We start from the raw sequence: 12247 nt of genomic DNA, 5'->3' as shown, positions 1-12247 counted from the left end.
TAAAAATGACCTCCAGCTCTGACTGGGGAGATTTGATGGAGAGGACGCATTACCTGAAGCGAGAGAATCAGCGCAGGATGAAGAACTGAGCGGACGAGCCGGGAGGGAAGGGAGTATCCGCGAATGTGCCTATTACTAACACTGGTAAAATGGTAAAAGTCACCCTCTGTTTCACTGTTTCATTACTCCTCTTTGTCTGCACCTTAAACTCATTTCCCTCTGATCATATTTTTGAAGTTGTAAAACACATGCATAAGCTTCTGAAATAGAGGTGGATTGAGTCAAAAGACACCCAAGCCAAAAAAAAAAAAACCTCGTGACAGTTATTTAGTGAAATGATTCTCAAAAAATATTTTAGCAGAAGCACCTTTCTTTCAAATGTTCAGAGGGTATGGGAAACAGCTTTGCCCCGGGGCCAGGAGGAGGGTCCCATAGGTGACTGCCCATGCCCACTGCCCATCCTCCTCACTCCCTCCAGCCCCGCCCAACCTCAAGAAGGCAGCCCAACACTTCCCTTTCAGGGATAAGGAAACTGAACTCAAAGGCAGATGCCAACAGAAGAGAAAAGCCGGAAAGGCCAACCCATAGCAGAGATAGGGCCAGAAACAGAAACTCCCCTTTGAAGAGCTGTGTTCAGGCGTGGGTGGAGTCAGCCCTGCCATCTTTCCTATGAGCGGAACGCGTAGAATGTCTGCGAAAGGTCTGCCTTGTGAAAAAGCGATAGACAAGCGAATAATCTGCCTTTCAAAATCGAGCAATAAATCTAAGCTTCGCAAACTCAGTGTTCATGGTGCCCATGCATTCCCGGGTCCCTCTCTGTGGCTCGGGGAGTATAACTGGGGAGCGAGTATAAAAAGAGAGGAACCAAATGAGGAAACCAAGAAATGATGGCTTTTCCATTTTTGCTGTGAACCACGTGGTATGAAAGACATTGTTTGTGAAACAGAAACCTGGGCTTTTAGCAAGTATCTCTCAACACATTTGGCTGTACTGCACTGTTAATACTCGGCATGTCCTGGCGGGTCAAGCAGACACTTGACCCAAGGTACACTGGGCAGTGGAAAATCACTCATTCCTCTTGCCTGCGGTCTTGTTGCAGCCTGACCCAGGACACTTGAACACCCGGTGGACTGCCCCACGACTCGGACAAGTGAAGGTCACGGGCAGGAACAGAGGTGAGTACCTTCTGTCTGACTGCCTCAACTAATACCATTTCTATTTTTCCTTCTTTATTTTCATTGTCCTCACACAGGCCCTTCCGAGACTGACTTCGTGATACAAACAGTATACACATCAAGGATGGAATGATTCTCTCACTGATTAACCAAACCCTTATTAGATATCTGTGATAGGCCTGACAGGCCCCCACAAACCTGTCCAAAAATATCTAGAGTGGCTTGTGAGGATGGCCTTCCAGGAGTAGTCATTGGACCGATGGTTCATACCAACTTCCAACTCAGCCTTTCAGTGTTGTGAGGTGAATATTGTTCTCTCTGGAACCTGAGGTTGCATCTCTGAAGCCCCCTGAGACAGAAGAACTGGAGGCTTGCAGGGGAGTGGAAATAAAGGCAGGAGGACAGATTTGGGAGTAATGGTATGAAAATGTTCATGCATGCTTCTCGTATGTAGCAAAACCAAGCAATCCAGACAGCTGACTAGAAGTCTCAACTGGTGATGGGGAATGGCAGTGGAAATTTGTTTACCAGCTCTTCTTGGTCTACAGAGTCTTTTCAAACCATCACCCTTGGCAGGACACGACACATCTGTCTCTGCAGTCCCATGTGGGGTGTGATGGAGCTTTCTGGACCTGACAAGCAGATCCCATCTTTACTTAAAATCTCGATATTCTATCCATATTCTATCGATATTCTATTAATTTTTCCATTAATTTTTTGACTTTTCAAAAGATGGCATCGAAATATGACCTCTGTTGATTATGGATGCCCCCTTTTAATTTTATGTCCACAGAGAGTGTCTCAATCTCCTTATCTAGGACCCAGGCCTGAGCCTGGGAGCAGCCAGTTTGCTTAGTTTGGTCTCCAAGGGCCGGGGGCAAGCCCAGGAGAGTCTAGCAGAAGGTGTCCCGTGGCCTCACTTTCGGCATGAAAAGCTAGCTGCCTGTGTGGTTTTGTTTCTGTCATCATAAAGAGCATAACAATGGTCATTCTTTCTTTTTTTTTTTTGGAAGATTTTGTTTATTTCTTCGACTGGGAGAGCACATGCAGAGGGAAAAGCAGGCTCCCAGTGGAGCAGGGAGCCTGATGCAGGGCTCAGTCCCTAGGATCATGATCTGAGCCAAAGGCAGATGCTTAACTCACTGAGTCATGCAGGCATCCCAACAATGGTCATTCTATTCTGCAGTCTCTCCTGTGGCAACCAGCTGTTAACGTAGGAAGCTTTGGGTCTTTCTCTAGCACTAAAACCCACCATATCAATTATTCATTGAGTCTTTCCCCAGCCACGGTCCCTCCAATGGAGACTGACCCCAAGTATTCTTCTCTCACTTGGAAACATCAGAGTTTTATCTTGCTGACCCTGCCTCTCCTAGGTCAGAAGGCTGAGGCCAAGGCAGAAGTTGGTCTCCCCATCAATTCCACCTCTCCTGCCTTGAACTGTCCTTGAGAACTTCTACCAGTAGCATCACAGTTGTTTTGCATTCCTACGAGGGATTTATTCCCTTCTTAAAAAGTCTGGCTCATTGCCATAGAATTTGGACTGGGAGGAAAGGTAAACAAATATATGCTCGGGCTTTACCTTGAACTTGAGCCCCTTGTGGGTTTTCTAAAGTTTTCCCATCATCTATTTAGTTACTGCGACTAGCATGCTTTCCATCTCATCTTGGATTTCAGCCTTTATCTCTTTGTTCATGAAGTTCACATTTTGTTGAGATTTGCAGAGCTTCTCAGGTGTTTTCTAAAACTTGCTAGTATTTCTCATAGTCAACTGTCAGCCCTAATATGCCCTTCCTTTGTTCTTGAATGTCACCAGCTCTTCTTGTGTGGCTCTGTACATTTCATTGGCCTTCTTTTTTTTTCCCCCCATTTTGGTGGAGAAGAAATGTATCTGGACATTTGGTCAATGGGATAGGGGAATCTGATATTTACAGATAGCCCCAGTTGGCAGTGCAGATAGGATTTTGCTTTTCATCGTGTACCTTTATGAGTGACTTGTTAGGAAACTGCAAGAGTGACTGTCCTATTACTCTCTTAGAGGTACACATGAAATGACCAAGGGCTCAGAGATGGAAGCGTCATTCCCACTGCTTTTATCTGGAAAGCCAGACCAGGCTACAACTGTAAAAATACTTTCTCCATGACCACAGACAATGCTGGAATTCAGAGTTTCTGTCTTTAATCAATATTAGCTTTATTCATTTTGGTCTAAGTTATTCTCAATTTTTTCCATGAATTTTTGGTATGGATTAAGAACGGAGATGAACTCATTAATATTCACCTTAAAAACCCCAGTCTTTTAGCTGGAAGCAAGGTTTTGTCAGCCATGTTTACAATCTTCTTAGAAATAAGCTCTAATGGAAATCATATAATCTTAAAGAGACAATTGACTGTCAAAAGTATTTTAACATTTAGTGAAGAAAAATGGCACATTAAGCTACAGTATACGCCTGAGGGGGAAACCAGCTGCCATACAAGGGGCCCAGACAGAAAGAATAGAATAAAAATTAAAAGCCCAAGTCACTTTTAAAGACTGTGTCTTTCACAGTAGAAGATTAATTTAGAACATTAAGGGTCTATTCATCTGTGTTGACGGTTCCCTTTGTCATTCCATGTTCACCTTTAAGATGGTAATGGAACAGTCACTCTTACATTAAAAAAATTAAAACATTGGAAGCATTCAGGAAAAAGGTCCCTGTGCTGTATGTTTATTCTAACCTAGTGAGGTTGGCAATTCGAAAAATGAGGAAGACATTTCATAGTTAATCTCATGTGCATTTCAAAAACATTCAAACCTACATATGTCAGTTTTATGACAAAAAATGAAGACAAGTTAGTGTGTTTGAAGACTCAGCTCATGCATAAGTAAAAGATACAGCTACAAGACCATTGTGATTCATTCTTCTAAGAAGTCCTAGCCAGGTTCATTTTAAGGAATTCTCAATTTTAGGCTATTATTGAACAATCTCTTGAAATTCTTCTCTCCAAGTAAACTCCCTTTATTGGACATCAAATACTAAATGCTTTTTGATTCTCTCTCTTTTTAAAGTAGGCTCCATGCCTATATGCGACATAGCAAAATGTAACACTTCTCTTTGAAGAAAGAGTATGAGAGGGGCACCTGCGTGGCTTACTTGGTTAAGTATCAGACTCTTGATTTCAGCTCCAGTCCTGATCTCAGGGTAGTGAGTTCAAGACCTGTGTTGGGTCCCACACTGTGTGTGGAGCCTACTTTTAAAAAAAGAGAATGAGAAAGCATTTATTTATTTTTTTTCCTGAAAGTTTCAAAGTAATTTCTCAATAACAATTTCACAAGAAGGCTGCTGTTTTAGAAATCTGAAAATTACTAATCCATTTGTGGCTCACAAAACAATAACTGCATAATCACTAAAGGAAAACAATTTAAGAATTATCTACAGATGCAGTATTGTAGTAATTTTTAATTTGTTTAAAATAATTTAATTGAAAATTAAATCCAAGAAAGTAATAGTGTCTTAATAGGGCAGTGCATGCTAGAGTCGCATACTTAGCCAGAAAGACTTGTAGCCAGAATGAACATTAATCATATTATTTATCTTAGCTTGACAAAGCTCAGTATTATACATATTTTACATAACATTTATGTAACTTTAAATGTACACTATTAAAGTACACTTACTTTTATTTGGCTGATAAAATCCATTAAAATGTTTTAATTTTCTTTGACTTTTGGAATTTTTGTTTGCATAGCATAATTTATGTGTGTAATATTCTATCTTCTCTCTTGGACATTTATTACAGTAGTAATATATCTAAAAGTCTACAGCAGAGAGTTTAGATCGTCCACTTATTTGTAACTGAATTTGGGTTGATACACACCATACTATCTACCAAGGGTTTGGTCACCACCAATATTTCAAAAATAGGTTCAAAAGTCAAACACAACTAAATGTACATTTTGTGCATTTGAGTTAGGCTAAGACACAGGTGAAACTAAACAGCAAAGTGATTCTTAGTCTATATGAGAAATTAACTTTTATATTCTGATAATAAAAACCTCCATATAACTACCAAAAATTTAAGATAAATGTTTTAAAAGACATATCTTTGGATCTAGCTCAAATCGATTTTCTGTGCTTTACTCTTACAAATTTACTACCTGTAAAACAATTCCTGCTCTTGTCTTAGCAATGACTGGTTAACAAGGTTAACAATTATGTTATCACACTTATCCATTCAAGTAAAGCACATAAAGGATGCGCCTGGGAGCCTCAGTGGGTTGAGGCCTCTACCTTCCACTCAGATCATGATCCCAGGGTCCTGGGATCCAGCCCCACCTTGGGCTCTCTGCTCAGTGGGGGAGCCTCCCCCTCTCTCTCTGCTGCCTCTCTGCCTACTTGTAATCTCTGTCAAATAAATAAATAAATAAATAAATAAATAAATAAATCTTTTAAAAAAGAAAAGAAAGAAAAGAAAAGCACAAAATGAATAACAGCAAGATGATGCTACACGTTTCGTTGAGATGGAAGGCTGGGAAAGAAACGAGCTTCCAGAACATAGCTGTTAAAGATATTAATGCTCTCTTATTTTGGGTGGGACAAGTATTGGTCAAGCTCATATGAAATGGATCAATTTTCTTTCATGTCTTCACCTAAAGAATGTCCTGCTAACTACATGTGAAGTTTGTATGAACCGATTCTTGGAAGACCACTGGAAAATATTGCTGACTTAGAGTCTAAGATGAGCGTGGTCGTGTCGTATCTGTCTTCTACAGCGGCATGACATCTCTATGCTGTCATACTGCCTTGATTTCTTAATCCAAAAGAGTAGGGAATGCTACAGGTAATGAAGCTCTAACGAATTAAATATCTGCCTTCTGAAAGTGTATAAAATTCAATAACTTAAGATTTAAAAATTTACTTCAAGGTACCTGGGTAGCTCAGTCAGTTATGCGTCTGCCTTAGGCTCAGGTCATGATCCCGGGGTCCTGGGATCGAGCTCCATGTTGGGCTCCTTGCTCAGCGGGGAGTCTGCTTCTCTCTCTACCCCTTTTCCCTGTGCATGATTTCCTTCACTCATGCTCTCTCTCTCTCTCCCTTTCTCTCAAACAAATAAAATCTTAATAAAAATAAAAATTTACCTCAAATTAAAACCAAACAGTAAATGCTTAAGCACCTCTTCAATTCAGAACTGTTTAATAACACCTCTGGCTGGTGAGAAAGCAAGGGGTATAAAACACTACTTGACTTTAGTCTCCAGGAACCAGACAAGGTAGGAGTTATGAGCCAGGGTAGAAAAGCAGAAGAGTTTATGATCATTTCGGTCACAAAGCCTGTAACGACGAACACGAAGCTTCAGCCCCATTCCCATGATTAGAATCTTGTCCTCTCTCCCTATGTTGAGGAGCAGGAACAAGGCCAAGGCCCTTGCAGAACCGCGGTGCTCCCGACGGAGGCAGGACCTGCATCACCGACAGACAGAGTGCTCCCAGCCACCCACCAGTGCTCCGAGCTTTACGTTCTGCTATTCTTCCCTCTCACATTTATTTGCCATCATGACACACGAGGAAAGAACAATTACACTCAACGTTACTTATTATTACCATGAGCATTATTGTTACTATTATGTCACTGTACTTTAGAAGAAAAATAATTTGGGTTCAGAGGTGAATTATGGTAATTTGTAGTGTCGTTGTGGGATTATACAGATGAAGGAACCAGGAGCATAAAACAGTTAAGAACTTGGTAGCTTTGTTATACGTAACCAAGTAACATAGAAACATCCAGAAACCTTGGGTCTCACAAGATATGTTAGCCAAGTCACAGTCAGACACTCATGGCTGGTGGTGGACTCTGGAACTAGAGAGATCTGCATTTGGTCCCTGATCCCATCATGTACCCTTTATTATGCCCATTTTAAAGATTGGTATAGCAATAGGGCCTACCTGGCAGGGTAGCTGTGATGTCTGAACGGTTCAGACATGGAAGAATTTAGCACAGTGCCTGATAGGCAGCAAGCCCTCAGGAGAGGTCAGCTACTATCAAACCTTCTGGGAATGAAAAGGAGCGTTCTATCTACTATAGCTTAATTCCCGAAGTCTTGCAGGATGGAATGATGATTCTTGTCATGTGCCAGAGGTTTCTGTCTGTTGTCTGATTGGATCCTTGCATCAGACTATGTGGGCTCATCGCCTTGAAGCAGAGACCTGAGACTCAGGGGTGGACACTCCATTGTACAGGGGAAACTCGCACTGCATCTGCCGGCTCCGAGGCACCACCTCAACCCACATCAATCAGTGTGGAAAAGGCAAGACAGGACAAGAATGCCCATGGCCGTGGTGTGTGTCATGAGACTCCCAGAAAGGGGACAGCCGTACTAGCTGATGTGGTCAAGAAAGGGGGCCAGGACATAAGCTGGTTGGGAAAAGATGAAAGGATTTGTCTAGATGATGGGAAAGGAGAGCACTCTTTGGTTCCAAGCCCTCACGCTTGGTCAGAGGATGTCTTGTGTGCCCTTGGAAGCCAGGTTCTTCTGTGTTGGCTGAGCTGACAACTGTCCTCTGTTCTGGGCTCACTGCAGCCCTGAGAAAGACTCAGTCAGCGTGAGAAGGGGAACTGAGTCAGGACAGAGAATCACTGCCCGTCTGCGCGGGGCCATCCATCCCTGCTTCCTACTCAGACAGGGGGAGGCCAGGCCCACTTAGGAGCCCCGACACTTGGAGCCAAACTGTGACACAGCATTTATAGCAGAAGCCTGTGGGGAAGCCTGGCCCTGCAGCGCCAACAGCCTTGCTGGGAAGGGCAGACACTGGCAGCGGAGAGGGTGGGAACAGGTAGACTTCTGGAAGGTCTGCCGTCTCAACGATGGCGTTGGGTCGAAGAAGTGGCTGAAGGCTTCCTCCAAAGGAATAAGCGACATGTGATAGAAAAAAAATCTCTGGCCAGCTTTCCAGGAAAGACATGAATATTCATAAAATATTAGAGCTAGAAGGGGATTCAGTGAGTATCATACTCATTTTCCTTATTTTCTTGCTGAGGAGATGGGCTCAAGGGGACAAGAATGACATGCTCAGGCTAATGTACCAAATGGAAAGTCTCTTTCAAGGCTAGGACTTTGGGTTTTTGGGTTTTTAAACCAGCTCACAGCTAAGCTTAGATTGAGCGTGTACCCAAATAATCTGCAGAGCTTATTGAAAATGCAGATGTTTCAAGTCTTCACCTCTCATATTCCAATTTAGGGCAACTGGGATGGGGCTCCAGAGTCTTCCTTCATTTTGAGAAAAACAACCCAAGTTTATACGGCCAAGCTCAAACTTTGGAAAAAACTTTTCTCTCTGACATGAAAAAAAATAGTGCCTTTCTAAGTCCTAAGAAAATATTGTAAAGGATGCAAGGACGGATTAGGTAAATATTTTAACAAAATGATAAAGAAGTGGAAAATGGTTCTCTGCAGTGTATGGACTCCTCCCAAAGGCCCCAAAGGCCCCTAAGGCCCGTGCATGTGTGTCAGGGTTGAAATACAGTACATAGGCCAAGTTCAAACTGCTTCCCTCTCAGGGTGGTCAGAAAACACGTTGACATTTGTCGAGAACTTGGGAACTCCTTACAGTAACCAATGCCCATGGTTACGCAATGAAACATCCTTCCCAATAGCAGCCCCATAGAAGGGCTTCCCATACTTAGGGCCTCACACTAAAACATAAAACAGTGGTAAATGGTAAGAGGAAGTGCAAAGAAAACTTTTGGAAATAACCCCTTTTTCTTTTGCAAATGACAAAAGGAAACACTCCTTTGAGATCCTCGGTAATTCAGAAACTACTTGGGTGGTAGGTCCGCTTGAAGAAAGAATGAGGCATCTGGCATGGATTTCTCTTGGTTCCTATGTTCTATCTAAATTTCTTGCTTTCCATTCTGTTTCTAGTGCTCTCCACAGGGAGCAGGGTCATGAGGAATGATTGGAAGCATGGGTTTCGGGATCAGATGGGGGTGTGTTCTCAGCTTGAACCGCCATATTGGTGATCTTGGAGATTCCATCTCTCTGGGTTTGCATTTATCCATGTGTATTTTCAGTGGTGACTCTACGGACACATGAATACAATGAATCCAGGTAAGGCCCAAACCCTTAGCATGCTTTTGACTCTCACATCTTACATCCATCAGCAATTCCTGCAGCTCTACCTGTGTTGTATAGTTTACCTTCTCTGCTCCCTCACCCTGGTCACAGACCATCTTTCCTCACCTGGGCTATTGTAATGGTTTCCAAATTGGTCTCCCTTTTTCTTCCTTTGCCTTGCTCCTTCTGACTTTTCTCAGAACAGCCAGAGCACAACACTCCTTGGCTCAAAACCTCCTCTGGCTTCAGCAAAACCAATCTTACCTATTGTACCTGCAGAATCCCACATATTTGCTCCATCCCCACCCAAAGATGACTGTTCTCATGTCTCACTGCCCCCTCTCTGGCCTGCTCCTTTCAGCTACTCGAGCCTTCTCACTATTCTTCAAACATATCAGACTCATTTCTACCTCAGGCCATTTGCACTTCTTGTTTCTTCTGCCTGGATTGTTTTCCCTTCAGATATCAGCATAGTTCACTCTCTCACCTTTTACATGAGATATTCTCCATGACCCTATTTAAAATTGTGTCCCCACCCAAACCTCCCCACCTTCTTTCCTCACATTTTCCTTTTTAAGATAGTGGTTATCACCACGTTTCACATGACAGGTTTTGTGTGTTTGTCTTTTTGGCTGCCTGTTTCCTATCACATCATGGTGAATCTGGCTTGTAGAAGGAATAAATACTTAAATACTTGTAGAAGGAATATATAACCTATAATTATTTTCATTTCAACAAGTTAGATAAGTCAGTAACAGACAAGTGTGGAATCCTTTAAGTGAGAAGGATCTTGAAGAAGTGAGTTTTGTCTGTAAGTTGTTATATGGCATGTCTCACTATTTTCTGACCCTTACTGATTAGCGGAACCTGAAGGCCATGATTACTAACAAGTGATTTGGTGATGACCTTTCTTATTTCTTTTTTAATCTATTGCCATTCACTTGTTCTTTTGTATTTTTCAGGACAGACCAGGTTATATTGCGATAACAAAGGAACTATGAAATTTCAGTGACATCACACTGTAGGCTTCTAACTCACTCATGTCCAACTTGGTGCAGGGTGTGTTCTGCTCCACATGGGTTTCAGGGATTGAAGCTGGCAGAGACTCCACTATGTAGGATTTCTCTGACTCAAGGAAAGGAAGAAAGAGACTACAGGCTCACCCTGGGGCTTTCTGCCTCAGCCCAGAAGTGACACAAGCCTCTTGTGCTCCCATTTAATTTGGAGTGGCTTCCTCTAACTTCAAGGACTCTGTGAACTGTGGTCTCCTGTAGGCACAGAGCAGAAAGGAGAATGAGGACTGCCGAACCCAGTATTGCCTGGCACTGTTTCAATTCAGTAGAAATTGTTTAGATGCTATATCTAGGACTCACATGCACTAATATTTTGATCCACTTGCTATCACCAAAGTGAAGTATCATAGAAAGAGAACCTTATAAAAAATCAGCAAAAAATAACAATCTTCATAGGTACACGAAATGCCAACATCCTTACTCAGTTTAAAATTGTATTTTCCACATATCCCTCTGTGGGCATTATTAAACAAACTTATAATCTTTGAAGTTGTTTTTCTTCTTCATCTTCTACTTAGCTGCACTAAAAGTTCTTCTGCTTCTGTAAATACCAACTACAAAGAATGGCCCCCACCGTGTAGGAAATGGCCCAGGGCGGGAGGATCTGTGTTCCAGGCTCTATGCAAGGAACGCTCACATGTTGTACCCAACGTAACCCTCACTGCGACTCTGGGAAGGTGACCTTATTTCCCTCTGTGACGTGCTCAGTGGTCACTGAATGACAAGGCAGTCGTGCTGTAACCAAAAGTCAAGTGTCTTGGACTCCAAGAGCTGTGTCCCTTCTAGGACAAAAATGCTAGTGTGGAAGACTTACTTTTGTAAACCAGGCAAAGCTCAACTCCACCAGGCAATGACAGCTCTAACACCAGAAAGTTTGAACAGGAAGAGGCCTGGAAAGAACCATGTTGGTTGGATTTCTTTTTTAAATGAATAATAAATGGAGCTCAGTGAGGGCCAGAAGGGGCCTGGATATTTTTACATACAGTGGTGCTGTTTCTTAAAAACAAACAAAAAGAAACTCTTGCTCAAGCTCAGGCTTACAAAGGATCTCAAACCTACTAATCATTGCTGCTGAGGGTGATATGATTCTACAGGGTAGAGAAATGGGTGAAAGGGGACAGAGGATGTGTGTTGAATCTCCTAACTGTCTATTTTCATTCATTCAACCAAACTATGTGGAGCTCCTGGCTCAGAGCCCACTCCCTCCACCCCATTCACTCCAGTATTTCAAAGGGATGGGATATGCACAGCGGAAAGGAGGAAGAGAGAGTCTCTAGACTCTAGAAAGCTCTGACCCTCTGGTTTCATTCTTGGATTCACCAAAAAATCAGGGTTTTTGTTTGTTTTCATCACTGTGTACTCAAGAGATTCCCCCCAAATCCCCAGAATTCCTACCTGAATGCTTGATGTCAGTTAAACCGGGAAGTCTGGCTTTTTCTACCCTGTCAGAGGGCATCATAAGGTTCCCTCTTGGAGGGCATTTCTCCCAGAATCTAGGTGTGTGGGAATTCAGCATTGTCCTATCCCCCACCCCCAACCCCACCCCACAGCCTTGCCTGGCCACCCAAGTGGTACCATGGAGCTCTGGTGGATACTGACTCCCTGATGCCAGACTGAGCTCCAGGCATGTGGTGGGGAGGAAGTATAACCTCATTTTACACAGACCAGAAGAATCTGAGAGTCGTCGCCAAGGATTTGCTGTTATCGTCTCTCCCTAACATGGGGTCTCGTGTTGGGGGGAGCTGTCAGTAGGGATGGAAAGAAACTATGTTCATAGAAGAATTCCCAAGGTCAGTCAGCTCCATTGCACGGTGAGTGATGTTGGAAGGTGTTGGAAGGTGGTACAGGAGACAGGCTGAGAACTAGGTGAGCAGACTCAGATATGAAGTTTTCAATCCTTCACTTAAACTC

At 42.8% G+C, this 12247-nt stretch overlaps 1 long non-coding RNA gene across 1 annotated transcript; it reads left to right on the top strand.

The window, feature by feature from the left end:
* Positions 1 to 1099: 1099 nt before the first annotated feature.
* LOC116572133 lies at positions 1100 to 10854 on the top strand. Its single transcript, XR_004278136.1, has 3 exons — positions 1100 to 1175; positions 9072 to 9257; positions 10226 to 10854. It is a non-coding gene; the product is annotated as an uncharacterized LOC116572133 (long non-coding RNA).
* Positions 10855 to 12247: the final 1393 nt, after the last annotated feature.

This window comes from Mustela erminea, chromosome 13, assembly GCF_009829155.1.
Source record: "Mustela erminea isolate mMusErm1 chromosome 13, mMusErm1.Pri, whole genome shotgun sequence".
Taxonomy (NCBI): domain Eukaryota; kingdom Metazoa; phylum Chordata; class Mammalia; order Carnivora; family Mustelidae; genus Mustela; species Mustela erminea.
This window is presented reverse-complemented; position numbering and strand designations above follow the sequence as displayed.